Source organism: Egretta garzetta, unplaced genomic scaffold, assembly GCF_000687185.1.
Source record: "Egretta garzetta isolate BGI_Z169 unplaced genomic scaffold, ASM68718v1 scaffold185, whole genome shotgun sequence".
Classification (NCBI taxonomy): Eukaryota; Metazoa; Chordata; class Aves; order Pelecaniformes; family Ardeidae; genus Egretta; species Egretta garzetta.
In genome coordinates, this window is record NW_009259595.1 from 1101638 (window position 1) to 1112583 (window position 10946).

At 41.6% G+C, this 10946-nt stretch overlaps 1 long non-coding RNA gene across 1 annotated transcript; it reads left to right on the top strand.

The window, feature by feature from the left end:
• Positions 1 to 950: 950 nt before the first annotated feature.
• LOC118452216 lies at positions 951 to 9271 on the top strand. Its single transcript, XR_004841910.1, has 4 exons — positions 951 to 1038; positions 2235 to 2339; positions 3336 to 3503; positions 3923 to 9271. It is a non-coding gene; the product is annotated as an uncharacterized LOC118452216 (long non-coding RNA).
• The last annotated feature ends 1675 nt before the right edge of the window (positions 9272 to 10946 follow it).

The window sequence follows — 10946 nt, forward strand, 5'->3', positions numbered from 1 at the left end:
GTAGTTTTTTTTTTTAAGGAAGTGTGGATTTGGGCGTCAGTGGCGGATTTAGAAACTGTTGTATGTGCGGCTGCTTGAGAATCTCTTCGTGGTCTTGCCACTGAGCAGAAAAAGAACCAACGCAGTTACCAGCGGTGGGCCCTGTGCTGGTGCCGGCAAGTTTCGTTCTGTTAGTTGCTGCCACCTGTAGCTGCGAGGCTGAGTGGAGATACCACACTACAGTTCTTGGTACTTCCAGGTGCTTTCTCTGTTTTGCTGTAAAGTACGTCTCTTCTTAACTGCATCTTCTTTCTAGCGGTACCACCCGTGGGAGTTTCCAAAGCCTGTTCATCGTGTGTAAGAACTGCAGACGTCAAGGAAGCATGTACGCAGTGCGACCAGTTCGTCTGCCAGAGCTGCAGCAGGCTCTGCAGCTGCTGTAATGCAGTTACCTGTTCTTTGTGCTCCACTATTGAGTAAGTGCCTTTTGAATTTTTAAGCTTATTCTAATTAGATATGCCCTGAAAATTGGCTGTAGCATATGAAGACCCAACAAGATACCTAGCTCATCCACATGATGGACTTGGAACTCTTCTCTTGGTGCTTCAGTGGCAGTAAAACTCTGAAATATGGAGAATAAAAAGCCTATGTGAAGTAGTCTAGTCAGTCTTAGTGCAAATCTGGTTTAGCTTCTAACTTAAACGTTCTAGGAGGCAAAAAAGCCATCTTGCTTTCCTGCCAGCAGTGTAGTATGCTGGCCAGGGATGAATGAATACACTCCCAAGGAGTAACCTTAAGTTTTTGCCATCATTGTTGACGGTTCTATGATATAAAGAAATGCTGAGCATGCTGTGTGGGAGTCCCATGGTTACAGCTGACAAAGGAATAGGATGGCATTCTTTGTTATGCTTCAGAAACAGTAGACACACTGACTCTGTTTCTTTTGATTTTCTTTTTTTTTCTTCCCTAGTTATGGTGATGTGGGAGAGCAAGTTCTCTGCAATGGTTGTTCAATATTTCAAGTCTGAAACTTGATGAAATAGCCCTTACGGCTAAGACGTACGTAAATTTCATTAAGTCTCCTCCTTATGCCTAGTCAATTAATCCTTTTAGCATGTGAATTAATTATGGAATTTCTATGTTTTATATCTTTATATTGTACTTTATAATATTGTAGCTAAATAAACTTATATTTTGAGGATTTCTAGATTTCGAGTCAACTTTCTCCTTTTCCCTAGTTGTGATATGCCTGTCTGGAAAGGGCCACTTTGTGCTCTTACCCAGTGTTCCTTATGTGGTATAGAATTCAGAGTGTTCATTCAGTGTTTCTCCACCTGTTGCTCGTGTTAGGACACACTTTTGTGGGATCAGAATAGAAATCAGTTGTTCTTTCAGGTGAGTGTAAATCTATTCTGGGCACACAACATTTTCTTCGTGACATAACTAGAAATACCAGCCAGGCCTGACAGCTTTTCCAAATAGAGAATTTGCTGATTTCTGGTTAAATTTTTTTACATTGTCACAAACATCTTATGTATACTGACAGCGTGAATGGTTTTTATTGTTCTTTCTGTGGTAACTTTGATAGAACAATGGTACACCAGGTGTGGAGCAAAAAAGCTTTTCTCACTTAACTACAAGTGTCAAAGACTCATTTTCCTGTACTGTCCTTGTAAGGCCTTTCTTGGAAGTGGCTTGTTTGTATAAGTTGATCATCTATGCTGTAAACCTCGTATTGACCTGAATACCCACTTAAAAATAGCTCGTGAAGTGGTGTGAAAAATGGTCAGCACTCAAGTGTACATCTCCATAAACTTGTTCATTCCTCATTTTCCTTTCATATCGCTGCAGAAACCAGTTTGCGTAGTATTGTTTGTGCGGTAGGATTGAGGCTATTGTTAAGTACTACTAGAAACTCCCTCAAAGTAATTTTCTTTAGTATTTTTGCTATGTTTTTAAGAATAAAAACATGAGACGTTTCATCTTGCAAACCAGCCTTACATAAGACAAAACTATAGTGGTCTTTGCTTCACTAAAATGATGACTTAAGTGGCTGATTTCAGACTGTGGGAAAAAAGGAAGAGATTTGAGAGAAAAAAGAAATTCTCGTGGCACTCATAGCTAATGCTCTGTTTCCCAAACTATTTGCCCTGAATTCTCAAAGCAAAGTCTGCCATTCAGGCTTTTCAGTCTTCTCGAGTGTGGTTAGTATGTTTCATGTGGAATAACATTTTACCTTTTCCCCTCCCTTTTAGCCATTTCTGTTTGAGGAAATTGAAAAACCCATGCAAGTGCAAGTTGAGAGGCTTACTTCTCTTATGGGGGCACCTTTATTTGACATGCTGTTGAAAGCATACCAGGTGTGTTTTCCATTTTAGAATACTGCAACTAACCAAACAGAGCAGTAAATGCTTTAGGAAAGGGTGGGGTGATAGCTGAATAGTGCTCCTCTTTCATAGCTGCATGCAGCATGGCTTTGGATAGAGCAGCCCCAATGAGGTGCAGGATGTCATTCTTTCAAGCCCCAGGGTAATACCTTGTATAGCTATGCAGAGACACTTTAAAAGCATTTGTGCCCTTTAGGGTGTCTGAGAGGGAGGTCGTTTCACTACTAGGTGGACTGTCTGTGTGCTAGCATAGTCTGGCTGATGCTTCTCATTTGTTTCCCCATTCTGCATGCTTTGTAGCCAGTTAAAATGGGAGAGTTTACTAGGTCTTACTCCAGTCTTCATTTGAGCAACTGTAAAAGATATCTTGTCCCCACCCCCAAAACAAACAAACAAAAGTCTATGTCAGTCAGATGAACTAGTAGTAATAGCATTAGTCAGCCTGTGCAGTAATTCCACAGAATTATCTTTTAATAGATTAAGTCAGGATGATGGCAGATCTCTGGTGCAGTTCCCAGCTGTAAGGCATCATAGGGCAGGTAAAAATGTTCCTGTGGTAATCATCTTAAAACACAAAGTTGAATTTTATGAATGGGAAGAATCTGTGGGTTACTGCATTTAAATTTTAGTTTTAGGAAAGAATTTTAAAAATTGGCTTTGCCTCATTTGAAGCTCATAGCAGTGAACAAAAATGTTTTTCAGTCAAGCATGTTTTTCAAACTGAAACCTTTAAGTATGTATCTGCTTTTTCTCATTCTCTCCCGAGGGTGAGAGACTGAAAATACTGTTTTGCTTCTAGGCTCCCAGAGAGATGAGACATGTTGTTTACAAATGATTTATGTTTCAAAGTAGTCGATAGATACGGGTTTTTTTGGCTCATTTAGTTACTGCTGTATTTCATAGAAAGCTCTCCTCTGTAAACAATGACATGGATTTCAGAGCTTAAAGTTCTTACTTTTTATCCTCTAGCCTGTCCCTTGAAAGTTGGTTGTTCATTAGGACAGATACCTGGTGCAAAGTGAAGAGGTGGGAGAAGAAAAAGGCAGGAGGGCTGGAAGAGAATGAGGCTGGGAGGAGCTGGGCAGGAGGAGCACAGAACAATGGTCAACTCTTGCATCGGGGTGGTACATCATACATGTAAGAATTTTATTATTTATTTTTTTTTTAGTGGTTGCCAGCTCATTTGTTTCTATGCTTGTATCTCCCAAAAGATTCAAATCTTGTTACTGAGGAAAATTCCTGTTCTAGTCCTGCAGTTCTTAGATGAACAAGGGGCAGTAGGTCTGGGGACTGTTTTTAAATCTTTATACTGCCTACAGAGAGCACATATGGGAAGGGAAGAATCTTTGGGTGAGAGGTCCAAAGATTTTTCTCTTTGTCTAACTAACTCCTACTCACGTGGCCTTGTCTGTTGCCACTGGTCATGGAGCTGTACATTGGGTACTCCTAGGACTGCATAGGAGAGTCAGACAAATGTCTGGTTTATTAATTGAGCAGGAAATTGTTTTTTTGTAATGTGCTTTGTTGTTATCATATGTTCTTCCCCTCCTATTCAGTGCAAAGTGTCAAAAATCAAACTTTGCCTCGTGTTGAGAGGGAAGGAGATCCTCTGAGGAGCCAGCATATTGATCGGTGAAAATATCCTACAGTAATGATTTTACAGATGGATGAGAAACAACTTCTGAGGCCTGACTTCATTACTGGTGAAGTAAGTCTCAAAGAGCGCAGTTTTATGTCTAAAAGGAAGTCAACTGATCTGATCAGGATAAAGCAATTTCCTTTAAGCCTAATACGTGAGTAAATACTAGCAATGTATGGTTTCAGAGATACCAGATATTCCTTTAGGGGCAATCTAAGGTGGTGAATGACTTCAGTAGTCTGCAGTATCTACAATCTGCATTGGAACAAAACCACACGATTTTATGAAGAATTTCAGTAAAAAGATAAATACGCGTGAGTCTCCTTCAATAGCATTTATGCGTTACATGCGTCCCTCATAGTAGTGTTGTGCTCTTGGTGGAGAGATCAGATTTGGTGGTTGCACAGACAACCTGAGTCCTGTGTATGCAGTGAGTAATTCCTGCATGGTTTATAGATGAGGTCAGAAGCCTGTTGGCTTTCCAAGAGAAAAGTGAGCCATTACACAGATGATCTGGACATCCCCCCCCGCCCCCAAAAAAATCTTAGCTCGGGACACAAATCTAACCAGTGTCATTGTGTGATTGGTACCTCTTTTGTTTAATACAGCCAGCGCCTAAGCCTCTTCCCCTCCTTTTGTTTTAGCATCCTACCTATTTGGACCCTGACTTGTAGCCAATTCATAGTCCTTTTTTAAAATTAATTATTCATTTTTATTCTTTCTGGGCAGGTGATAACTAGATGCAGCTTTTTTTTATCTCAGGACAGGTCACAAAACCCAAATATTTTAGGTGTAAGCAAAAGACTATGTCCTTCTTTCTTTATGAATATGGGTAAGACATTTATGCTTCGCTTCTGTGCTATATTTGCTACCATCAGCTAAGAAGTGGCAGCAGTCTGCAAATGGTTTAAATCTTCTGCATCTTTTCTGAAGAGGCGCGACCAAGAAGTAGAAATGGAAACGATATCTTTGTCCCCAGGTTTGTTAAGTCTGATTCTTTTGAAAACGCACAATTAGCTTCTAGGTGAATTGCTTAGGGAAGAGCAAATGCCAGCACTATGCCAATACTACGCACTTTTCTCTTTCACCGTGCAGGACCCTACTGGTAGTTGTGTGCTGGTTTTGTGTTTTGACAAGATCAGACTGATTGAATCACAGTAAAACTTAACCAATACTAAACTCCCACCTATGCTGTATGTGTACAAACTTGGATAAACTGCTCCTTTGTAATTTTTGGTTAGTTGTGGTATTGTTTCATCATAGCTAATAGTTGCATCACCTGCCATTTGTGCTGCCTTTACCTTCCATCTAGATTCCAATAGTGCTGTCTACCTAGGCATGAAGTCCTCAGTGCTTGGGGAACCTCCAGAGAGACTGCTATGCTCTATACTATCTCCACAGTTTATTCTGTGTATGTCAAGCTTGTCCTCTGTTCTGTGCAGTGTTTTACCATCCATTGTCAGACTAAGCTTAGATCCCAAGCCATTGTAGAAATGTGTTGGGTTGTCCAAGCAGCGGGAGGAAGACCTCAAACCATCTAACAGAAGCACTCTACCAGCGGGCAGCACAAAGATCCTGTAGCCCAACTTTGTCATGTAACGTTGGGTATTGCGGCTTTGCGAATGTGAAATGAGAGGGTTGGTGGGGAGGCTCTTCCAAGCGAGCGGCTTTCTTCAGCAGGCTTTTGCATGAGGACAGATAAGGCTAAGAAAGACCACATGCACCCTGCTGCTGAGTTTCTTTGGGCTGTTTCTTCCACTCTTCAGGGTTTTTCATTACTGAATCTCACAGGGGAAGGTAGCAGAGCTTTGAACGTTGTGTTTTGTTCATATCGAAGCAAATTGGTTAACCTATTAGAAGTAGCCAAGAGGCTACTTTAAAAGATAAATAGGAGCTATGTAATTCAAAGACCAACACCGCTCGTGGATAGAAAATTGAAGAAAATGATTCTAAATCTTACTTACTCTATTACGTTAATAAAATTGCAATAGAGCAGAAGTGATCAAACACTGTATATTTTACAATATTTTAATGAATCAGTTAAATACATCTATCTTTTTTCTTTTGTACAGATACTTTATTTCTAAAGAAATTAAAATATACTTTTTATAGTAGATTGCATTTTGAACTGCTACAGTTGTAATACAAGTTTTAATGATATTTGCTAGTTCTGTGTATTTTATTTTTGACTTTGTTTTTTCCTTAAGGAAAAGCTTCAGCTGGAATCACATGATTATAGCTTACACTTCTGTTACAAGTTTTTAGTTCTCATGGTTGTGATTTCCATTAAAACCTAATTATATATTGTATATCGATATGTATATATAATGATACATGTATTTCTTATTTCTTGTAGAGGGTATTGCTTAAACATTTTGTGGTTGTAGGATTTACTTTAAATTTTAGGATTTACTCAATTGTATTTTCTTACATTGTTTTACTCAAACGTAATAGTTGAAATCATGATCCCCTTCTCATTTGTTCTGTTGTCACTTGCTCTGTAAAATACAGCTGTTTTTCTGTTTCTTTCCCTGACAAATACAGTTGTAGGTAGCGGGGCCAGGTGTTCACTTGATAACCTGCGCAGCAGTGTCAAAATCAGCATAGTTTTACCGGGTACTGCCTTGATCTGTTCTATGCTCTTAAACTTGTACTGAAGTTCTGAAAACTGCCAGCGGCTCCTTGTGCGGAGGCCCCCTTTAATCTGATCGAGATAAAACATAACCGTGCATCCTGCCTTTTCAGCGGAAGTTTCATGTTATGGCCACAGGGTGGCATCACTATGTTAGTTTTGCTTAGATTGTTACCCAGGTTTTTTTGGTTTGGTTTTTTTTTTTCTTTTTTTTTTTTTTCTCAAGTCCTCACAACTTGGCTGATACTGTTACAACTGGACTGCTAGTTTGGGGGGCGGGTGTGTGTTTTAAAATATCCCCCTCATAAATCTGTAGGTCCAAACCAAATGCTTCCAGAATGGATTTTTTTAATCCAAAAATACTTTGTACCATTCATAGAACGTAGCCTGACATTCAAAATGGACCGTTTTGCTGTCTGCAATGACAAAAGCAAAATGTAAATTATGCATAAACATAAATTGGTCACATTATTTTTTTCTTTGAATTTTAAGGTATAAATAACATTGTTTTGGGATACTTATATGCCAAGTAATACGTATGTTATCACTCTCCTCTTAAAAAACAAATGTCACATTCCCCATTTTGTTGCGTTAAATTAAGATACCGTGTACAAGCTGCTTCTCATGAAGCTGTGAAAGAGTAGGGCGATCGCTATGCCAATAGTCAGACTGTAAAGCTGGATTCTGCAGTGGCCCGGAGGGTGCTGAGTGAGCAGCCTGACATCACTAGAAGGCTGCTTTCCATCACCTCTGGGTGGCAGTGGCAAATGGGGCATGGTCCTGATGACTGAGAAAAGGTGAGGGTTAGGCCATTCTTTGAAGAGAACAACTTGAGGAATTGTGGGCTGGTTGGTCTGACCTCAGTCTGCGGGAAGATTACAGTGTGAGTCCTTGCAAAAGCTGGGCCCAGCACTACATCCAGGCACGTGAAGGGCAAGAACATAATTGAGAACAGTGAACATGGATTTATCAAGGGCAAATTATGTCTGAGCATCACCAGATGAAAGAAACTGATGTCATTCACCTTGGCGTTAGCAAGGCTTTCAACATGGTGCTGTTGTAGAAGCTGTATTGGAGGGGTACGGTTTGGACAGGCAAACCATAAGGTGGGGTAGATGCTTTGCTGGACTGTCAGGTAGAACGGGCAGGGCAAACCCAACCAGCAGCTCATCACCAGTAGGAGGTTGTTACTGGAACTGATGCCAGTCCTCAGGGGCTGTCATGGAGCTGATGCCGTTGGATGTCTTTGCCAATGACCTGGTCGATGGGACAGAGCAGACCCTTAGCCAGCCCTGGGCGATGCTGGGTTGGAGGCAGGGGACAGTGCCTGAGGGGGGGCGCACAGGAGCCTCAGCATGCTGCAGGAGCAGGCTGGCCGGGGCCTCCTGGATTTGGTGAGGGTAAGTGCAACGTTCTCCCCTGGGGATGGAGTGGGGACCATCCGCAGCCCAGGCTGGGTGCTGACTGACAAGGAAACAGCTTTGTGGAGAAGGACCTGGGGGGGACGTTGCACCCAAGTCACAGCCTGTCCTTGCCACGGTGAAGGTGAGCCACGTTGGGTCATGTGAGCAAGAGCAGAGGCAGCCTGGGTCCTCGTGCGTTTGGTCCAGGGGTGTTACTGCTGCGCATGGGGGCTTCAATTGTCCTGAAGGCCCTACAGCGCAGAGAGACGGCCTCACAGACCGGAGGCCTGGTTGCTTCAGGTCGCAGGTAGGGCATGTCTGTGGCCTTCAGGGTCTATCAGAAGCACAAGTACTTCATGATTTTTCTTGTGATTCAAACGCTGTGTATTTGTGTATGGTGCTTTTGAATGCACTTGGGAACTTATAGTACTGCTGAAACTCTTGAGCACTCTTGGACCTGCTGCATTCTTCCTCTGCTCTCCGAAGCATCGATTACTGCTAGCTGTCAGAAATGAGGAACTGGTAAAAGGATATGTGGTCTGGGTATGTCCACTCTTACATCCTGTTTACTCTGCTAGAACTACTGATATGATGAAACTTACTCATATCCTCAAGTGTTTTGGTGGGCTGTCCTGGAGAGTGCAGCGCTTTGCAGAATATAGATTCCTGAGCCTAAAGAAATAATTAAATTTTCAACCAAGTATCTTAGATGATACAAAAATTAATGCACTTTTATTTGTCTCAGTCCCAGCGAGTTTCATTTTAGGAGCTTGATTCTCCCACGCTTTCTTGCACTGAGTAATACCTCGCTAAATGAGTAATCTGATTGTTCTGATTTCTCTTTCCATGGTAGCAAGATTATTTACCACCCTAAACTAGATTTTAAAATATTTTTTAAACGCATTAAAAACAAGCTTAGAAACCTGGGACTGTAGTAATTTTGGATGAACAGTATAAGGAATTAAAGTATAGTAAGCCTGAAAATATAGAGTCATTGAGCAAATTTTCACTGTCTCTTCACAAATATGTTAAGCAAGCCAGCTCAAATACTTCCTTCATAGTTCATATTCTGCTGAGTGGTTTAGCTCCACGTCCTTCTGGAAATCCTTACTTCTCTGGAAATGAGAGAATGTGGTCTCAGTTGGCTGTAGTCACAGGCATTGCTACTTACAGAGCTGGCTTAAGACGCCTGTGTATTTTACAGAATCACAGAGTGGCAAGGGTTGGAAGGGACCTCGGGAGATCATCCAGTCCAACCCTCCTGCGAGGCCAGGTTCACCCAGAGCAGGTTGCATAGGACTTCGTCCAGGTGGGCTTTGAATATTTCCAGAGAAGGAGACTCCACAACCCCCCTGGGCAGCCTGTGCCAGTGCTTTGTCGCCCTCAAAGTAAATAAGTTTTTCCTCATATTCATATTTAGATGGGTCAGATTTTCACATAAATGCAAGAGCTTTCTTACTCGGCCATCGTGTGGAATAAAGAAGTTCTGTAGAAAACTGCTTCATTCATGGGAGTTCCTATCAGCGCTGTTCAACACAAGCATCTGTAAGTCCTGATACTCACCTATCCAAAATTGGAGTGTGCTGTCTTAGACCAAGAACGAGAAGTGATTGTAAACCAGGTTAGAGGGACTTTACTTCTTCGCTGGTACAAGTCTTCCACTCTGTTTACTCCATGCACTTTCATATTATCCATGTGCTTGTGACCATTGCCATCATCTTTTTTTCTTACATTGTGTACTGACTTTGTCTCTTCCATGCCAATGCTACTGATGGGCTCGTGCACTTCTGTTCCCCTTAATGCTAATAAGTTTTCCATTTGTGGAAGTTTAGTGCTGTCCCTGCTCTGCTGAAGAGATTGTCGAAGCTCACAGTGCTGTCCCTTTCTTGCTGCTGGTGCTTGTCATCTACTGCAAAATGATGTGATTTGGGGTTCTTTCATTTTTTCCTTAGTGCCAGATGCTGTCTTTGGTTGTGTTTTACGGTGCACGTATGGCTTAACGTGCAAGAGTTAGCATGCTCTGAGCTCTAGCTGAAATGTCTGCAATATTAATTTCATAGGTAGTGCCTTCTGCCCAAGTTAAATGAAAACTTTTCATAGTCACAACTGCTTCAGAAACAGTCAGAAGCGAGACCACCCTTTAGTGTTTAGTGGCATACATCACTTGGACATGAAAACTCCTTCAAACCTCAACAGTTGTTCTCCATATTTTCTCGAGAATTCAGTTCTTGCGAGGCTTTTAACTTTATTCCTCCACTCCGAATATTTTCTTAGTTTGCTTAACTCATGCTACCATCTGTTGTTCAGTAACTGCTCAGAGCCAAGACGGCTGATGGAGATCTGACTTCTCTTAGATCAGCACTTGGCACCCTGAGCTTTTTCACAACCCAACAAGCAGTTCCAACAGCTGCATGCATGAATCACTTAAGTTACAGTACCCTGCAGCACCCTGTGAAAATGGGGCTTGACAATCTGGTCCGATGCCACACAAGCAAAAGTGCTACGAACTGAGCTCTTTCGAAGGTGTGACATAAATTTAAGATCATTATTTTGATACTTGTTTTGATGTAGCGTGCGCTACAGTTCCGCTACTGCTCGGAAAGCCTTGGGAACACCTAGGTTGTACATAAGAATTTACCATTAATTACAGAAAAATTTCAGTAGGCTGGGGGGCATGTGCACGTGTGTTTATTTGTTATAGCAAACTATTCTGACACATTCCCTATGGCATTTAATATTGCTGAGAGACAGTTTGCCCCAGCAGTAGAACTGCTCTTCACGTGCTTTTGAGTCAGTCTATATTTAAACCTGTCTCCAGCAGTATTTTATTTCAGTTGTTTTAGTCTGGTTTGCTTAGCCGTGGGTTCATTCTTGATTATATGCTGTATGTTAATTGAAAGAGTTGC